We start from the raw sequence: 21013 nt of genomic DNA, 5'->3' as shown, positions 1-21013 counted from the left end.
TGCCAAAATGCCTTACATGCTGTATTCAGGTTTTTTTTTTTTTTTAAAGATTTTATTTATTTATTCATGATAGTCACACAGAGGGAGACAGAGAGGCAGAGACACAGGCAGAGGGAGAAGCAGGCTCCATGCTGGGAGCCCGACGTGGGATTCCATCCCGGGTCTCCAGGATCGCACCCCGGGCCAAAGGCAGGCGCCAAACCGCTGCACCACCCAGGGATCTCCAGATTTTTTTTTTTTTAAAGATTTTATTCATCCACTCATGAAAGACAGAGAGAGAGAGAGAGAGAGAGAGAGAGAGAGAGAGAGAGAGAGAGGTAGAGGTAGAGGTAGAGGTAGAGGGAGAAGCAGGCTCCACGCAGGCCCTAGGATCATGCCCTTGGCCGAAGGCAGCGCTAAACTGCTGGGCCACCCGGGCTGACCTGTATTCAGATTTAATTAACATACAACATTATGTAAGTTGAAGGTGTATAATGTGATGTTTTGATGCATGTATATATATAGCATAACACATAAGGCTAGTTATTACATCTTTCACAAAATTCACATAATTACATTTTGTTGTTATGGTGGATAATAGGCTTTTTTTTTTTAATTTTAAGATTTTATTTATTTGAGAGAGAGAGAAAGCATGACCATGATCTGAGCCAAAGGAAGTCACTTAACTGACTAAGCCATGCGGGCACCCCAATATTAGGCATTTTTTCACAACCTTGCCAAGAATGTACCTTGGTGGGGTGCTTGGGTGACACAATTGGTTGAGCATCAGACTCTTGTTTTCAGCTCAGGTGGTGATCTCAGGGTTCTGGGATTGAGTTCCATGCCAGGCTCCATGCTCAGCGCCCAGTTGGTTTGTACTTCTTTCTCCCTCTCCCTGTACTCTTCCCTCCTGAGCGTATGCACTTGTGTATACTCTCTCTCTAAGATAAATAAATCTTTATTTTATTTAATTTTTTAAAGATTTTATTTATTCATGAGAGACACACACGGGAGGGGGGGAGGAGGGGGAGAGAGAGAGAGAGAGAGAGAGAGAGTAGAGACACACGCAGAGGGAGAAGCAGGCTCCATGCAGGGAGCCTGATGTGGGACTCGAACCTGTACTCCAGGATCACGCCCTGAGTCTAAAGCAGGGGCTACACCGCTGAGCCACCCAGGAATCCCCTAAATCTTTAGAAAGTACCTTGGGAAGCAGGAATTTGTGGAAAACGGTGTCTACGTGTAGTTTTATTTATCATTCTAGCAAATATCTTTTGGTGAAATGTGTACACAGCCTACCTATGTCTAGGGTGAAATTCCTATGTTATAAGGTATGTGAATTTCCATTGCTCCACATCCTCAGCAGGCCTGGGTATACTTAGTTTCTTTGAAGTTTACCTATTTTGGTGGGCGCACAGTGGTATCTTATTGTAGTTTTAGTTTTTATGTTTATTCCCTAATGAGAATGTCCATTTTTTTTCCCCTATGCTTGTTGGCTCTCTTGGTTTTTTGAAAACCTTTATTTAAAAAACCCCAGAATATATAATCTCCATTTGTTAAACAAAAAGAAATAAAAACAGACAAATGCTCTTATACTAGCAATCTTAGTCTGGTTCTTTCTTGGGTACTAGCTATCAAAGAATATTTTTGACTCTTCTAATTGCATTTTGTAAAAAAAAAAAATGTAGTGGAAATTACATTACTTTATCCTTTAATTTAGACCTAGGACCTTGTGGTAACATGTGAGGAGTACTTTGAGTTCAGGAGGAAGAGGAAGAAGAGAGAGATGAGTATTTATACATGATGTGATTTTTTTTTTTTTTTTTATTTTTAATTTTTTATTTATTTATGATAGTCACAGAGAGAGAGAGAGAGGCAGAGACACAGGCAGAGGGAGAAGCAGGCTCCATGCACCGGGAGCCCTACGTGGGATTCGATCCCGGGTCTCCAGGATCGCGCCCTGGGCCAAAGGCAGGCGCCAAACCGCTGCGCCACCCAGGGATCCCCATGATGTGATTTTTGAGTTTATCTGTTTTTGCTAGCTTACTTGTGGGTGGAGGTTGGGAGGTTGAAATCATTTTTTTTTAAATAGAATAGTTTAGCCAGCTTTTAAATTATAATGTAACTTGCATGATTGGGGCATAGTATTTTGTTTATGTTTTTGTAGAAAAGTGCTTTTACTTGAACAAGGACTAGAGATAGACTGTGTAGGGGTTTTGGTTTGGCTATATGCTATTCTCAATGCTTGGATAAGTTTTTGAAATCCTCTCTACCCATCTTTTTAAAGTTTAATGGATATTTATTGTTTGTACAGAACTTTTCCCTTTCTTTTCATAATAAAGCTGTGAGTGGATCTTCATGCAAAGGTTATTAATAACACTCTTTTCACCTAAAGCTTTACTAAGAATTTTACGAGTGACGTTTATTGAATTGTGTCCTTGAACATCAGAATAATTTTGTTAACTGTTCAAGAAGAGTAAGCAGTATACTTACATTTATTAGTCTATATTGTGTCAAATTGATTATTTTTTTGTTGGTAATTGATACATTTCTTTTTCTCCCTTTTTTTTTTTTCTTTAAGATTTTGTTTATGTATTTAAAGAGAGGGACCCTGGGTGGCGCAGCGGTTTGGCGCCTGCCTTTGGCCCAGGGCGCGATCCTGGAGACCCGGGATCGAATCCCACATCGGGCTCCCGGTGCATGGAGCCTGCTTCTCCCTCTGCCTGTGTTGTGTTTCTGCCTCTCTCTCTCTCTCTCTCTCTCTCTCTCTCTCTCTCTCTCTGACTATCGTAAATAAATAAATAAATAAATAAAAAACCTTTAAAAAAAAATAAAGAGAGCCCATGTGTGAATGGGTGGAGGGGCAGAGGGAGAGAATCTCAAGCAGACTCCCATCTGAGTACAGAGCTCAATGGGGGCTTAAAACTCATGACCCTGAGGTCATGACCTGAGCTGAAATCAGGAGTTGTTGAGTTAACTGAGCCACCCAGGCGTCCCTTTTCACCTTTTAAATAGACATCATTTTTATCTTTTTTTTTTTTTAAATTTTTTTTTATTTATTTATGATAATCACACAGAGAGAGAATGAGAGAGAGAGAGAGAGAGAGAGAGAGAGAGAGAGAGAGAGAGGCAGAGACATAGGCAGAGGGAGAAGCAGGCTCCATGCACCGGGAGCCCGACGTGGGATTCGATCCCGGGTCTCCAGGATCGCGCCCTGGGCCAAAGGCAGGCGCCAAACCGCTGCGCCACCCAGGGATCCCAATAGACATCATTTTTAGAGCAGTTTTAGGTTCACAGTAAAATTGAGTAGGAAGTAGAGAATTCCCATATATCCCTGCCCCTACCCACACGCAAAGCCTCCCTGACTGTCAGCATCCTGCACCAGCAAACTGTGGTTATTTCTGAGTTGACTGGTTCCCTTCCTTTTGGAAAAGTAAGCAGTTTGGTATATTTTAACATAGTCTAAAATCTGTTTTATAACATTCTTATTGACCTTATTGCAAAAACAAAGAAACCAACACTAGAATTAAATTACTTCCTTCGGGGCAGCCCAGGTGGCTCAGCGGTTTAGCGCTGCCTTCAGCCCAGGGCCTGATCCTGGAGCCCCGGGATCTAGTCCCACGTCAGGCTCACAGCGTGGAGCCTGTTTCTCCCTCTGCTTCTCCCTCTGCCTGTGTCTTTGCTTCTGTCTTTCTCTCTCTGTGTCTCTCACGAATAAATAAATAAAATCTTTAAAAAAAAATAAATTACTTCCTTCCTGGCAGTCTTTTTTTGAAGATACAAAATGAAAAAAATTTTCGACCTTTATAGCAACATTTATACTCTCCTTTAATTCCTAATTTTATGAAACTCGAAGATTTGTAAGTTTTTTCTTTCTTCTTTTAAATATTTAAATGTAAAATGTTCTAATCAGATGTTTGGAGTTTTTATGAAAATTTCTGACTTGGAGTACTACAACATATAAATAATAGTTCTAAACTTGGTGTGTAGCACAAACTCTAATCCAATTTGAGTGGGCTTGCCTAGAAGTGAATTAAATGATGTGATTAGGATGCTGCTATCAATAAAGTACATAAAGTCCTTTAAGATTTTATTAGTGAAGAATGGGACATTATGGATGAGAAGAGAGGGCTGTGAGCTCACTGATCATTGGAAAACACCCATTTTTTAGGATTCTTATGAGAAAGCAAAGCCATCAAACTGTGTGAAGACTAGGATTTTCCCAATGAGACCGAAGGGTCAACTTAAAAAAAGTTTGATAGTTTTGACCACATTAATATTAATCTTCATCCAGAGATACCATAGGAGCCCTGGATGGCTCACTTGGGTAAACGTTGACTCTTGATCTCAGCTCAGGTCTTGATCTCAGAGTTATGAGTTCAAGCCCCATGTTGGGTTCCACACTGGGTGTGGAGCCTACTTAAAAAAAAATTAAAAAAAACAAAGACACCATAGAAAAATGAAAAGATAAACTAAATTTGGAAAAAAATTGTTGCACATTTAGAAAAAAAATTATTTTATATATAATATAGAATTAGTGTCCTGAACAGGGCTGCCTTCATGGATGTACATACAATCTGTGGTCACACAGGGCCCCATACTTACTTTCATGATAAACTATCATTCTTAAAATCCCCCCCCCCTTTTTTTAATGATAGTCACACACACACACACACACACACACACACACACACGCAGAGGGAGAAGCAAGCTCCATGCACCGGGAGCCCGATGTGGGATTTGATCCCGGGTCTCCAGGATCGCGCCCTGGGCCAAAGGCAGGCGCTAAACCGCTGCGCCACCCAGGGATCCCCTCATTCTTAAAATTCTTAATTTTTAAATATTGGCCACCAGCACAGAGTCTGACATGAGGCTCAATCCTAGGACCCCAAGATCACAACCTGAGCTGAAGTCAGACTTAACTGACTGAACCACTCAGCATTTCATGGCCCTGCTTTTTAATTTTGCACTGGGCCTGCAAATTATGTAGGCAGTCCTGGTTGTGAATATATTAAGCCTAGTAAGTAATGAGAAAAAGACTACCCAATAAAAATGGCCAGAACGGAACAAAGGAATGTGAAAAGGAACATAGATAATTAATAAACATGTGAAAAGGTCTTCAACCTAATCAGGTAATAATACAAATTGAAATCATGGTATTATGTTCTGTATTTCCACAAATTAAGAAATCTCACTTTACCAAGTATTGGAGAGGATTGTGTCATCAGTTTACATACTGCTGGTGAGTTGGTAGAGTGATACAGTTGGAAGTCAAATTGGCATTTTTGGTAAAATTGGGTGTTTACATGTCCTATAATCCAACAATTCCACTTCTAGGTTTACAAGATACTCTAAAGAAATCAGTGTTCAGGGGATCCCTGGGTGGCGCAGCGGTTTGGCGCCTGCCTTTGGCCCAGGGCGCAATCCTGGAGACCCGGGATCGAATCCCACGTCGGGCTCCCGGTGCATGGAGCCTGTTTCTCCCTCTGCCTGTGTCTCTGCCTCTCTCTCTCTCACTGTGTGCCTATTATAAATAAATAAAAAAAAAAATTAAAAAAAAAAAAAAGAAAAAAGAAATCAGTGTTCATGTGCACCTGGAGATTTTTTTTTTGACATTTATATAATAATGTCGACAAAAGCAAAGAACTTTAAACCATCCAAATGCCTGAAAACAGAATGGGTGAATATATTGTGGCATATTTATATAATGAAATACAATTAAAATGTAACAATTAAAAAGTAACATGGATGGGGTGCCTACGTGCCTCAATCAGTTAAGCATCTGCCTTCTGCTCAGGTCATGATCTCAGGATCCTAGGATCAAGCCCCATATCGGGTTCCCTGCTCAGCAAGGAGCCTGCTTCTTCCTCTCCTGCTCTCCTTGCTTGTGCGCTCTCTCTCTGTGTCAAATAAATAAATAAAATCTTAAAAAAGAAAGTGACATGGACAAAGCTTAGAAAAATATTTGAATGACAAAATTCAGCATATGAATTTATCAAGCTGAAAAAGGGAGCCAGGGATAACAAACCTAAACACAGCATTGTTTAGGGATATATACATACGTGACAAGGTTTTGCTTTAAACAGTAATGTAATAGTAAGTATTTAGGATAAAGATTGGGAGGAGAGGAGCACATAGGTAGATGTAATATTGATGTTCTTCTGTGGGATGATCTATAGTGTTCATCTTTGCATGCGTCTTTCCATATATTTTGTGTGTTTTAGATATTAAAGAAGAGGCATCTGGGTGGGTCGGTGGTTGAGCATCTGCCTTTGGCTTGGGTAGTGATCCTGGGGTCCCAGGATCGAGTCCTGCATCAGACTCCCCACGGAGAGCCTGCTTCTCCCTCTGTGTCTGCCTTCTTCTCTGTGTCTCTCATGAATAAATAAATAAAATCTTTAAAAAAATAAACAGGAAAGGGGGAAAATGAAATATCCATAGTTAACAGCTTATGATGTAGATGGAGAAATAGTTTGAGAAGTAGAAAGAAAATTAAGGGCAGCCCTGGTGGCGCAGTGGTTTAGCACCGCCTGCAGCCCAGGGCATGATCCTGGAGCCCCCCCGCCCGGGATCGAGTCCCACGTCAGGCTCTCTGTTTGATGCCTGCTTCTCCCTCTGCCTGGGTCTCTGCCTCTCTCTGTGTGTCTCTATGAATGAACAAATAAAATCTTTAAAAAAAAAAAAAAGAAAATTACTATGTTACAGAAAAGAGGTTTCAAGAAAGAAGTGATAAAATGAGAGAATTTTGATAGTTGTATAGGACATCCATTTTAGGTCCCTTCTCCCTATAATGTTCTACAATTTTAATATTGTAGTTAAAAGGTTTTTTTTTTTTTTTAAGATTTTATTTATTCATGAGAGACAGAGATAGAGAGAGAGACACACACAGGCAGAGGGAGAAGCAGGCTCCATGCTGGGAGCCTGACGTGGGACTCGATCCTGGGTCCCCAGGATCACACCCTGGGTGGAAGGCGGCGCTAAACCGCTGAGCCACCTGGGCTGCCCAGTTCATATGTTTTTTGTTTTCCCCATATTTAGAAATAGTTATAAGCAATCAAATGTCATACAAGTAATAAAATTTTATTTTTAATTTAGTTCATTTAGGTGTTAATACCTTTCTTCACCCTTTTTTGTAGTGTATCTTCTAATTTGAAAGTCTTCCATGAAAACTTCAGTTTAAAAAATAAGTAATGACATCATCTGTCATCTTAAAAGACTGAAATGGGGGCTGTCATTTTGAGGTAAGTATCCGATTTTGTATCTTTATTTACACTGATTTTCCAGAAGTTAAATATAGAAGGAAAATGTGAATATCGGTTAGATTTTAAATCTTTTTTTTTTTTTTTTTTAAGATTTTTACTTTTAGGTAATCCTTACCCTCACCGTGGGGTTTGAACTAATAACTCTGAGATCAAGAGTTGCATGCTCTTGACTGAACCAGCCAGGCACCTTTAGATTCTTAATCTTTTAGTTAATCTCTGTGTTGGGGGATAGAAATCCTAGGCCTTGTTTTAAAATAGTCTGATATTTAGGATTATGTTTACCCCATTGTTAACAGAGCTTCATGAAGGAGAGAGAAGGGGTCAGTATTGTTGAAAGCTTTTTAGAGAGGTTAATTGAAAACTGAAGCTTTTTGAAGCTTTTTTGGAGTTGGTAGGAGGTTATAGCTGGCCTCTTTCAACACAGTGTTTGTGGCTGAAAATAAGCTTGCAATAAAATAAAGAGTGAAGAGAAGGTGATAAAGTGAGTATTTCAGCTCATTCATTTATGAATCAATAGGTAGAATGTATTTAGGATGGAGCAGTCATTTTCCTAAGTACTGAATTTACAGTCAGCATGACCATATATCTGGTGTAAGCCTTTTGTAGATCAGTTAATGCCAAACTTTTCCCCTAGCTTTATTGAGATATAATTGGCATGTAGCATTCTGTAATCACACAACTTATTTTTGCACTGTACTTTTTTATCACCATGACTTAGTTTTTATCTTTTTAGAATCTTTGTTATATTTTACTGTAAATATTCTCTATGCCCATCATGGGGCTTGAACTCACAAATCCAAGAGTAAGAGTTGCATGCACCCTGCCACCATCCTCCCCTCTGGCCACCACCAGTTTGTTTTATACTTAGGGGTCTGTTTTTTTGTTTATTTGCTTCTTTTGTTTTTAGATTCCACATATAAGTGAAATCATATGATGTTTGTCTTTGACATATCACCCTCTAGGTCTGTGCGTATTGTCATGAATGGCAAGATTTCACTTTTTTTTTTTTTATGGCTGAGTAGTATTGCATTGTATGCATATGTGTGTGTGTGTGTCTGTGTGCGCGCACACACATCTTTATCCATTCATCAATCAGTGTAAACTTAGATTGCTTCTACATCTTGGCTCCTATAAATAATGCTGCAGTAAACTTAGGGGTGCATATGTTTTATGAAGTAGAGTTTTTGTTTTCTTTGAGTGAATATCCTGGAAGTAAAATTAATCTGATTGTATGTTATTTCTGTTTTTAATTTTTTGAGGAACCTCCATTCTGTTTTCTGGATTGGCTGTACTAATTTACATTCCTACTGACACTGCATGAGGATTCTCTTTTCTCTACACCCTCACCAACATTGGTTACTTCTTGTCTTTTTGATAACTATCCATTCTGGCTGGTGTGAAGTGATAATTGTAGTTTTGATTTGCATTTCTTTGATGATCAGTGATGTTGAGCATCTTTTCATGTGTCTGGCCATCTGTATGTCTTCTTTGGAAAAATGTCTATTCAGTACTTCTGCCCATTTTAAAAATCAGATTGTTTTCTTGTATAAATTGTGTGTTCTATAAATTCTTTGGTATTTTGAATATTAACTACTTCCAAGATATATAATTTGTAAATATCTTCTGCCATTCTCTAAGTTGCCTCTCATTTTATTGTTGGTTTCCTTTGCTGTGCAGAAGGTTTTTATTTTGGCATACTCCCAACTATTTATTTTTGCTTTTCTTTCCTTTGCTTGGGAAGACAAATCCAGAAAAATACCGTCAAAGCTGATGTCTAGGGACGCCTGGGTGGCTCAGCGGTTGAGCAACTGCCTGTGGCTCGGTATGATCCAGGGGTCCTGGGATTGAGTCCCACATCAGGCTCCCTGCATGGAGGCTGCTTCTCCCTCTGCCTATGTCTCTGCTTCTCTCTTTCTATGTCTCTTATGAATAAATAAATAAAATATTTAAAAGAAAAAAAAGCTGATGTCTAAAAATTTATTACCTGTGTTTTATTCTGGGAGTTCGATGTTTTCCTGTCTCACATTTAGGTCTTTAATCCATTTTGAGTGTATTTTTGTGTGTGGTATAAGAAAGTGGTCCAGTTTCATTTTTTTGTATGTATCTGTCCAGTTTCCCAGTACCATTTATTAAAGAGACTGTCCTTTCCCTTTTGTGTATTGTGTCTTTTGTTGTAGATTGACCATAGAAGTGTGGGTTTATTACTTGGCTTTCTACTCTGTTCCGTTGATCTCTGGGTCTTTTTTTTTTTTTTTTTTTTGGTGCCATTACCATGCTGTTTTGATTACTGTAGCTTTGTAGCGTAGTTTGAAATCTGGAATTGTGTTACTTCAGTTTTGTTCTTTCTCATGGTTACCTTGGCTGTTAGGTATCTTTTGTAGTTCCATACAAATGTTAGGATTATTTGTTCTATTTCTGTGAAAAATACTGTTGGTATTTAATAGGGATTGCAGGGGATCCCTGGGTGGCGCAGCGGTTTGGCGCCTGCCTTTGGCCCAGGGCGCGATCCTGGAGACCCGGGATCGAATCCCACATCGGGCTCCCGGTGCATGGAGCCTGCTTCTCCCTCTGCCTGTGTCTCTGCCTCCCTCTCTCTCTCTGTGACTATCCTAAGTAAATAAAAAATAAAAAAAAAAAATTAATAGGGATTGCATTGAATCTGTAGATTGCTGTGGGTAGTATGGACATTTTAACAATGTTAATTCTAGTCCATGAACGTGATATGCCTTCCCATTTATTTGTGTTGTCTTTAGTCTCTTTCTTTTTTTATTTTTAAAAGTTTATTTTTTTAAACTTTTTAAAAAAGTTGGTCATGGGACCCAATGCAGGGCTTGATCCTGAGTTGAGACCTGAGCTGAGATCAGGAGTTGGACGCTTAAACTGACTGAGCCACTCACATTTCCTATCCTTCAGTATCTTTCATCGGTCTCTTATAGTTCTCAGAGTAGTCCTTTATTTCCTTGACTAAATTTATTCCTATGTATTTCATTCTTTTATGCACTTTTAAATGGTATTATTTTCTTTTTTTTTGTATTATTTTCTTAATATCTCTTTCTGTTAGTTCATTATTTCATATAGAAATGCAACAGATTTCTTTCTTTCTTTTTTTTTTTTTTTAAGATTTTATTTATTTATTCCTGAGAGACGCAGAGAGAGAGAGAGAGGGAGAGACACAGGCAGAGGGACAAGCAGGCTCCATGTAGGGAGCCTGACGTGGGACTTGATCCTGGGTCTCCAGGATCAGGCCCTGGGCTGAAGGCTGCACTGAATCGCTAAACCACCTGGGCTGCCCACAACAGATTTCTTTTTTTTTTTTTTTTTAAATGTTTATTTATTTATGATAGTCAGAGAGAGAGAGAGAGAGAGAGGCAGAGACACAGGCAGAGGGAGAAGCAGGCTCCATGCACCGGGAGCCCGATATGGGATTCGATCCCGGGTCTCCAGGATCGCGCCCTGGGCCAAAGGCAGGCGCCAAACCGCTGCGCCACCCAGGGATCCCCCACAACAGATTTCTGATTCTGTTAGTTTTGTACCTTCAACTTAATTTTTTAGTTCTAATTTTTTTGGTGGAATCTTTAGTGTTTTTTTTTTTTTTTTTGTTTTATTTTTTTAAGGAATGCATTTTTTAAATATTTTTTATTTATTTATTTTTATTTATTTATGACAATCACACAGATAGAGAGAGAGAGGCAGAGACACAGGCAGAGGGAGAAGCAGGCTCCATGCACCGGGAGCCCGACGTGGGATTCGATCCCGGGTCTCCAGGATCGCGCCCTGGGCCAAAGGCAGGCGCCAAACCGCTGCGCCACCCAGGGATCCCCAGGAATGCATTTTTAAAAAAAATTTATTTATTCAAAGATTTTATTTATTTATTCATGAGAGAGAGAGAGAGAGAGGCAGAGACACAGGCAGACAGGGAAGCAGGCTGCATGCAATGAGCCTGATGTGGGACTCGAACCTGGGAATCCAGGATCACACCTTGAGCTAAAGGCAGGCGCTCAAACGCTGAGCCACCCAGGCGTCCCTCTTTATTGTTTTTAAAAAATTTTCTGTATATTGTACCTTGTCATTTGCAAATAGTGACAGTTTTACTTTTTCCTTACCAATTTAAATGACTTTTATTATTTTTTGTCTCATTGCTGTGGCTGGGACTTCTAGTGTTGAATAAAGTGTTGAGAGTGGATATCCTTGTTTTGTTCCTGATCTTAGAGGAAAAACTTTGAGCTTTTCACCATTCAGTATGATGTTAGCTTTGAGTTTGTCATAAATATGGTTTTTATTATGTTGAGATGTGTTTCCTCTAAATTCGCTTTGTTGAGAATTTTTATCATGAACAGATGTAGAATTTTGTCAGATACTTTTTCTGTATCTATTGACATGATCATATGATTTTTATCCTTCATTTTGTTAATGTGCATCACATTGATTTGCAGATACTGAACCATTCTCGCATTTCTGGATGTCCAACTATGTTTTTTTTAAGATTTTATATTTTTAAAGTAATCTCTACATCCAAAGTGGAACTCCTAAAGTCACAACCTTCAGTTCAAGAGTCACATGCTCCACTGACTGAGCCAGCTATGTGCAACTGGATGTTCAACTATTTTTAATGCCTTATTTTGCTTTTTTAAATCTACTGGTTTGGATAATAAATAACATTGTTGATAAATTACATTGTCAATGTTATATAGTTAAGGACAGACATTACCTGCCCAGGCTTATCTTGTCAGGTAAACTGGGCCTCTAAGTCTTGCAGGCAAGTTAAGTGTTTAACAGATATTCATGAAATGAATTGGCTAGTTACAGCTATGATCAGAGCTGCAGAAGTGAAATAATGACTACTTGATTGAGTTTATTTGACAGGGGAGATTTCATAAATAATTTCGCAGGGAACATGGAAGAAAGGAGTCACACAAGCGAATCCAACATTTTGAGTTCATTGGCTTGAAGGATGGTGGTACCCTGAACAGAAGTAAGGAAACTCTGAGGAAAGCCTAGGGGTCTCGTGGGTGAGACTGTAACATGATGAATTCTGTTAGACACATTTTTGAATTATAAGTAGAAGTTTTAGAATATCTCCTTAATTGTGGAGATATGAGACTGAAAATTAGCAAAAGATACTTTAGGACCTGGAGATAATAGATTTTGGGGTAATTTACATAGAGTGTCAGTTGTGAAAGTCGATAACATTTCCAGGGCCCTAGCAGAGGGAAAAATGTAAAGCATAGGACTTTAGGAAATGCCTGTAGTAAATGAGTGGCTGTTTTTAAAAAGAATCAGTAAAAGAAAAATAAGATTATGAAGGAAACCAGAATCATGTGATGTTTTTCTTTGAAACATAGTAAAGAATTTTAGTGAAAGGGTCTTTATTATTTATTTTATTATACATTTTTTCTCTTTTTTAAAAATTTATTTATGATAGTCACAGAGAGAGAGAGAGAGGCAGAGGCACAGGCAGAGGGAGAAGCAGGCTCCATGCACCGGGGGCCCGACGTGGGATTTGATCCCAGGTCTCCAGGATCGCACCCTGGGCCGAAGGCAGGCGCCAAACCGCTGTGCCATCCAGGGATCCCTATTATACATTTTTAAAAGAGTTTATTATTTGACAGAGAGAGGGAGGGAGGGCACAAACAGGAGGAGCAGCAGAGGGAGAGGGAGAAGCAGTCCCTCTGCTGGGCAGGGAGCCCCATGTGGGGTTGGATCCCAGGATCCTGGGATCATGACCTGAGTTGAAGGCAGACACTAACTGACCAAGCCACCCAGATGCCCCAGGGAGAGGCTCTTTAAGTGGATGAGATGCTGTAGAAAGATTAAGGATTTTAATACCACGGTAAGCATCATTGAATGTAACTATTAAGAAGTTATTGCGGGGCACCTAGTGGCTCAGTCAGTTGAGTGTGTGACTGTTGATTTCAGCTCATGTCATGATTTCAGGGTTGTGAGATCAAGCCCTGGGTCAGGCTCCATGTTGGGCATGGAGCCTGTTTACGATTCTGTCTCTCCCTCCCTTCCCCTTCCTTCCTTTCTCTCTCTTTAAAAAAAAAGTTTATTGATAACTGAGGGAACAAATTAAGTAGACTAGGATGAATTATAAGAGGTTAAGTACTTACTTAACAAAATACATAGCATGGAGAAAAAAATAGAAAACTTTTCAAGAAATGTGTGCAGTTATTGAGGACTAAGCCTCATAGGAGATATTTTTGCATTAACACCTCAGTATTTTAGGTAAAGGGGAATGATCCATTAGAGTGGTTATATATATATAAGTAATTTAAGTATTTGTTTAATTGCCAAGAGGAAGTAGAAAGGTTTGAGACCAAGGATATGGGTCAAGGGCTTAACTCTTGTAGAAGAGTATCAATGTTTCTGCTTAGAAACCACACGAATGGAAGAAAACAAATCAAGGAATTTTTAGGCAAAGAGGAAGAAAACTGTGTAATTCCTTACTTTTTCAATAAGGTAGAATTTGAGGTTATCTGCTAGGCATATAATTAATTAGCAGGGTTGTTGGCATCCTGGGAGAAGAAAATATTTACGGGAAACATTGTAATCACCAATTTCATAGAATATTTATTAAACATCTGCTTTGTGCCAGGCGTTCTTGTAGATAAGATCTGTTCTCATGGAGCCAATTGTTAACGTGAACCAGAAAAATACGAAATTGTAATGCGATAATGAAGAGAATTGTAAAACAAGGCAGTTGGGGGCACCTGGGTGACTCAGTTGGTTATGTGTCTGCCTTTTAGTTCAGGTAATGATCCCAGAGTCCTGGGATCAAGTCTTAAATCGGGTTCCCTGCTCAGTGGGGAGTCTGTTTCTCCTACTCCGACCCCCTGCTTGTGATCTTTTTCATGCTTTCTCCTTTCTTTCAGAATCTTAAAAAAAAAATAAAACTAGGCAATTGGTAGAGTGGTTGGGTGGTTACTTCTGAGGAGGTGACATTAAGGTAAGATGTGAAAAACAAAAATTCAGTCACTTGAAAATTAAGCTAAGGTAAAAACCTCAAAGTGAAAACAAGCTTTTGTTTATTTGAGGAACAGAAAGAAGTCTCATACTCTGGAACAGAATGGAAGAGGGCCGTACTGTCATGAGATGAAGTTGAAGGAAGTAGAGCTGGACCATGTTGGTCTCTATGGCCATGGTAAGGAGTCTAGACTCAAGAAATTTTTTAAGGAAGTTTTTTTTTTTTTTTAAAGATTTTATTTATTTGTTCATGAGAGACACACACAGAGAGAGGCAGAGACACAGGCATAGTGAGAAGCAGACTCCTCGAGGGGAGCCCGATGTGGGATCTGATCCTGGCACTCCCGGACCATGCCCTGAGCTGAAAGGCAGACGCCCAACCACTGAGCCACCCAGCCCCTAAGGAAGGTCTTAAGCAGAAAAGTGTCATGATATGTTACATGCTTTAATGATTTCCCTGGCTACTTTATTAAAGATGAATTATGGGGATAAAGGGGAAACAGGAGGGTCAGATAAGCAGCTGTTGGCTAGAACTGACTAAGCCAGAGATGATGATGGAGAAACTTAATATGATCACCAGGATAGAAAAAGAAAGGATTGCTGAGTAATCAGTGAAAGGTCAGTTTAAGATAAACTAGCATACGGATGCCTGGGTGGCTCAGCAGTTTGGTGCCTGCCTTGGGCCAAGGGCATGATCCTGGAGACCCGGGATATAGTCCCACTTCAGGCTCCCTGCATGGAGAACTTCTCTCTCTCTGCCTCTCTCTCTCTCTGCCTGTGTTTCTGCCTGTGTCTCTGCCTCTCTCTCTGTATCTCTCATTAATAAATAAATAAAATCTTAAAAAAAAAAAAGATAAGCTAGCATGACCTGGCAGGCAGTATAAATTTAGCTTGTCTAACCATTTAGATGGAAATGAGAAATTTGACATTGATGTTTGAAATGATTATCTATATGATTCAAGCTTGGTGAAAGGGAATATATTAAGGGACTGGAGGCCATGATTGAGTCAATATATATTTATTTAGCATCTACTAATATATCAAGAACTGTGCTAGCTTCTAGGGTTACAACACTGAACAAAAACAGACATCCCTTTCCCAAGGAATGGATATTCTTATGAGGATGGAAGTATAATAAGTTAGTATATACTGTGTTGGGTGGTGATGACTACTTTATTAAGAAAAATATATTAGAGAAAAGTAGATATATATATATTTTAAAGATTTTATTATTTATTTATTCATAGAGACACACAGAGAGAGAGAGAGAGAGGCAGAGACATAGGCAGAGGGAGAAGCAGGCTCCACGCAGGGAGCCCGAGGTGGGACTCGATCCAGAGTCTCCAGGATCATGCCCTGGGCTGCAGGGGGCGCTAAACTGCTGCACCACCGGGGCTGCCCGAGAAAAGTAGATATTGATGAGGATATTGAGATAAAGATTACTACTTCATAAGGGGTGATTAGGGAAGAATTCTCTGATTAGGTGACAGTTTAGCTGACAACTCTAAAGAAAGTAAGAGAGTAGGACTGGTAGATACTTGGGTTAGGGTTATGGGGAGCAGCATTCCAGGCCGAAGTTACCCAAATACAAAGGCTCTGAGACTGGACTGTGCTTGATGTGTTCTGGGAGCAGTAAGAGGGTCAGTGTGGCCTGAATGGGGTCAGTGAGAGAGGAGGTAGTGGAAGCTGACGTTGTGAAGGGAGAGGAAGCATTAGTCAAGTTGTAGACCAGTTGTAAACCAGTGTTGAGCCTTTGCATCTTCTTCTGAGTGGTGATGGAGGTGTAGATCTAGAGACGAGGATGTAGGAGGAATGAAAGGCAAAGCTGTAGCTGAGAGGTGTAACTTGTGGCTAATGAAAGGTGAGGCCAGGTGTTTGGAGTATATGAAAGTGCTGGTGATAGAAGGGGTGCATTAATAAAACAGATTTTTTTTAAAGATTTTATTTATTCATGAGAGACACACACAGAGAGAGAGGCAGAGACACAGGCAGAGGGACAAGCAGGCTCCACACAGGGAGAGCCCGATGTGGGACCCGATCCCGGGACTCCAGGAACACACCCTCGGCCGAAGGCTGGCTCTAAACTGCTGAGCCACCCAGGGATCCCAATGAAACAGATTTTTTAGTACAACAGGACGCTAGGAAGAATAGAGGAAGATAAGTTAGAGGCATGGACAGCTTTTAGTTCTTGATGAGTAAGTTTATTTGGATTTAGTTTTTTGTTTTAAATATTTTATTTATTTATTCACGAGAAATACACACACACACACACACAGAGACAGAGAGAGAGAGAGAGAGAGAGAGAGAGAGAGAGAGAGACAGGCAGAGGGAGAAGCAGGCTTCATGCAGGGAGCCTGACGTGGGACTCGATCCCGGGTCTCCAGGATCATGCCCTGGGCTGAAGGCAGAGCTAAACCACTGGGCCACCGGGGCTGCCCTGATTTAGTTTGTTTTTAATTGTAAAATATACGTAATAAAGTTGAGCATTTTAATTGATTTTAAGTGTACAATTTGCTGGCATTAAATACATTCACAGTGTTATGCAACCAACACTGCTATACATTTCCAGGGTCTTTTTGCCATCCCAGACTGAAACTGTATCCAGTAAAGAGTAATTCACTCCAATCTCTTAGGATCATTATACTACTCTCTCTCTCTATGAATTTGTCTCTTCTAGATATTTCATGTAAGTGGAATCAAACAATATTTGTCCTTTTGTGGCTGGTTTATTTCAAATACCTTAACATCCTCAAGGTTCATCCATGTTGTAGCATGTGTCACTGTATCCTTTTTAAAGGCTAGATAAATATTCCATTGTATGCATATACCACATTTTGTTTATCCCATTTATTGGTTGAATTTTTTTTTTAATCTTTTGGCTACTGTAGTAATGTTACTTGTACTTGGGTATACAAATATCTATGTGAGTCCTTGCTTTTTTTTTTTAAGATTTTATTTATATATAAATACACACACACACACACACACACACACACAGAGAGGCAGAGACACAGGCAGAGGGACAAGCAGGCTCCATGCAGAGAGCCTGACGTAGGACTTGATCCCAGGTCTCCAGGATCACACCCTGGACTGAAGGCAACGCCAAACCGCTGAGCCACCCGGGCTGCCCGAGTCCTTGCTTTTAATTCGTTTTTATTTTTTACAGATTTATTTATCTTAGCACAAGTGGTAAAGGTGGGGGGGTGGAGAGAAGCAGACTCTCTGTTGAGGGCAGAACTTGATGCCAGGCTTGATTTCATAACTGAGATCACAACCAGAGCCAAAATTAAGGGGTGGATGTTTAACAGATTGAGCCACCCGGTGCTCCCCTGTGTTTAATTCTTTTGGGTATATACCCAGAAGTGGAGTCGTTGGATTAAATACAAGTCTGTGTTTAGATTTTTGAGGAACTGCCATATTTCTTCTACAGTGGTTGCACCATTTTATCTTCCCACCACGAATATACAGGATTACAATTTGTAGTGTATCCTTGGTTTTGAGTAGTGGAATGTTTTAAATTTGTGTATTTTCTTAAAAGAGTGTATACTAGAGATTGTTTTTAGTAGTTATAGAAGTAACACAAATCCTCATGCTCTGCTATAAGATCAGAACTGGTGAAGAAAGTTGTGTTGTAGTTAAATTTTAGTGAGAGAGCCTTATAGGAATTAAAATTTTAGAGAGTTAAAAAGAATATGTTTGCCAGAAACTTATGGATACTGTGTCTATGTAACTTGACTGTGACATCTGATATACTAGTGCCTTCACTTGGCTCAGGAGAAAGTTATGTGTTTTGATTTAGGAAGGCATAACTATGATTTCCCAGGATAGGACAAGATCATTAAATGAGCTAGAATGATCCCCCCCCCGCCCCGCACATTTGTAAACCTCTGAGATTGGAAATTTTATAAGGAGGTAGGGGAAGTTTTCATCTTGCTGTTGACTAACACATTGTATAACAATTCAGGGAAAGTATTATTTGTTCACATGGATGATAGACCAATAAGAATTATTAAGGGAAAAAATACTGATGGGGGCAGCCTCTGTGGCGCAGCGGTTTAGCGCTGCCTGCAGCCCGGGGTGTGATCCTGGAGACTCAGGATCAAGTCCCACATCGGGCTTCCTCTATGGAGCCTGCCTCTCCTTCTGCCTGTGTCTCTGCCTCTCTCTTCTCTCTCTCTGAATGAATAAATAAATAAATCTTAAAAAAAAAAATACTGATGGGATTATAGCTCCTGCAGAGGTTTTTGAAATTTTTGTATCGCGTTTATAATTATCATTAGGATTTGAAAATTTTGAAGTAGATCATATTCATTGTCTTCAGTATTGTTATAATTATTATGCTTTTTGTTGGTAAATGATGTGTTTTAATTTCAAAAAGCTTACTTGAGAAGCTTCTTACCATATTACATGAACACTGAATAAATTGAGTGGTTTAAACTTGCTTTCCAGTCTTCACTAGTTCTTCTTCCTCTAGTTCTTGTCTTTGCCTCAGGGTTCTTTTTCTTTAATATGTATTGAATGTTTATGCAGTTAGAAAAAATGTTCATAAAGATCATATTGTTGAGTGCCTACTGTTTCTGGTCCTTTGATAACATGGTTTTTGCTTTTACTCAGAAAATAACTGTGGTCAGATTGTCATATAGTCTACCATAGACAGTGAGGATATTGTGAAAGAAATTCTGGCTATCTGTGTAGCATGACCTTTCAAAACTGTTTTCTTTGCTGCAAGCATCTCACTTAGCCTTTTGACTGCCACATGACAGAGGAAGTAGTATATAAAGGGCAATATAAATGGCTGCCTTGTTGATCTCAATAGTTTTCCAATGTAAGAGCATTATCTTATGTCACATATGTTATTAAATGTCATTTTTTTAAATTTTTTTTAAAGATTTTATTTATTTATTCATGATAGTCTCACACACACACACACACACAACACACACAGAGAGAGGCAGAGACACAGGCAGAGGGAGAAGCAGGCTCCATGCAGGGAGCCCGACGTGGGATTCGATCCTGGGTCTCCAGGATTGCGCCCTGGGCCAAAGGCAGGCGCCAAACCGCTGCGCCACCCAGGGATCCCCTAAATGTCATTGTTTTATATGTAGAATTAATTTTAATGCATAACTCAGAGCACATTTTAAGTATAATTTAATAAATAGTATAATAGTTAAAACTGAAATAGAAACTAATTTATGTGGAGTGCCTGGCTTGCTCAGTTGGAGGAGCATATCACTCTTAATATCTCAGGGTCATGAATTTGAGCCCCACGTTGGGTGAAGAGATTGCTTAAAAATAAAGAAGTGAAAAAAAATTTTTTAAAGATTTTATTTATTCATGAGAGATACGGGGGGGGGGGGGCAGAGACACAGGCAGAGAGGGAAGCAGGCTCCATGCAGGGAGCCCGATGTGGGACTCGATCCCGGGTCTCCAGGATCAGGCCCTGGGCTGAAGGCAGCGCTAAACCGCTGAGCCACCCAGAGTGCCCAATAAGTGAAAATTTATAAAAAATAGTAATTTATGTTACTTTCTAAAAGGATCTTAATTTTTTATTTAGTTTTTAAAATTGAGTTTTAACAGTTATTAATGACTAGAGATTATTATATACAGACTGTAACTATAAATTCACTATTTTTGTGGGCAGAGATTATAAAACAACTTTGGGGTATCTTTCTGCTGTCCCTGAGCAGCCAAGAGTCTTCTTTATTTTATTTTTTAAAAAAGATTTTATTTATTTACTTGTGTGAGAGAGAGCATGTGCGTGTAGGGTAGAGGGAGAGGGAGAAGTAGATTCCCTGCAGAGCAGGGAGCCTGATGTGAGGTTTGATCCTAAGACCCCAGGATTATGACCTGAGCCAAAGACGGACACTTAATTGCACCACTCAGACACCCCTAGAGTCTTCTATAAAACTGTGAAGGGGCTATAGAATTGTTGAATTACTATGTCGAATGCCTGAAATTAATATTACATTGTATATCAACTATATTTCAATTAAAAAAAACAGTGCTATGAAGAGGCCTGGGGAATATGAATAATTACCAGTCTGATTTTGTTTTTGAAATCTTTTTTTTTTTTTTGAAGATTTGGGGCACCTGGGTGGCTTAGTTGGTTAAGCATCTGACTTTGGCTCAGATCAAGATCCCAGTGTCCTGGGATCCAGCCCTGCATCAGGCTCCTTGCTTGATGAGTTGTCTGTTTCTCCCTCCCTCTGCTTGCTCTCTCATAAATAAGTAAATAAATAAATAAATAAATAATCAATCAATTTTTAAAAAAGAGTGTGAGCACCTGTGGGCAAGTAGAGGAGGGAGGGCTGGGGAGGGGGAGAATGAGAGAGAGAATCTCAAGCAGACTCTGTTGAGTGCAGAATCCATCATGGGGCTGGATCCCAGAGATCATGACCAGAGCTGAAATCAAGAATTGGACTCTTCAACCATCTGAGCTACCCAGGTGCCCCTGCACCAGCCTGATTTTAAACTTTAGTCTTATATTTAGGTAGTAGCTTAACTCTATAATGTTTGTATTTATTTATTCATCATTTAGCAGATATTCACTCATATCTTGTATCATGTCTTGTACAGAACCTGAAAGATAAAAGAGCCTGTCCCTGTTCGTCAGGAACTCACTATCTAGATATTAGCAAGGGTAGCAGGAATAAAGTTTAATAGAATCCTAACTCCTTGCTTTAGCTGCTTATGTCAAGATTCTTAGGTTGGAGCAGTGCTAGAAAAGCAACTGCAGGTGACAGGAGAAACCTGGAACTTGGCTTTAGTTATCACCAACATGGAGGTCACAGCAAAGTGGGGAATAGGTTCCC

At 39.7% G+C, this 21013-nt stretch overlaps 1 protein-coding gene across 2 annotated transcripts in view; it reads left to right on the top strand.

The window, feature by feature from the left end:
- PIK3CB (phosphatidylinositol-4,5-bisphosphate 3-kinase catalytic subunit beta) overlaps nt 1–21013 on the top strand; it is a 204460-nt gene that overhangs the window by 36659 nt on the left and 146788 nt on the right. For both annotated transcript variants that reach the window (XM_055321255.1, XM_055321256.1), the window contains exon 2: nt 7113–7217. The gene's annotated coding sequence lies outside the window, so the exon portion shown is untranslated. The remainder of the gene's footprint in view (nt 1–7112; nt 7218–21013) is intronic.

Source organism: Nyctereutes procyonoides, unplaced genomic scaffold, assembly GCF_905146905.1.
Source record: "Nyctereutes procyonoides isolate TBG_1078 unplaced genomic scaffold, NYPRO_anot_genome, whole genome shotgun sequence".
Taxonomy (NCBI): domain Eukaryota; kingdom Metazoa; phylum Chordata; class Mammalia; order Carnivora; family Canidae; genus Nyctereutes; species Nyctereutes procyonoides.
The sequence above is the reverse complement of the archived record's forward strand: the minus strand, read 5'-3'. Positions and strand labels throughout refer to the sequence as shown.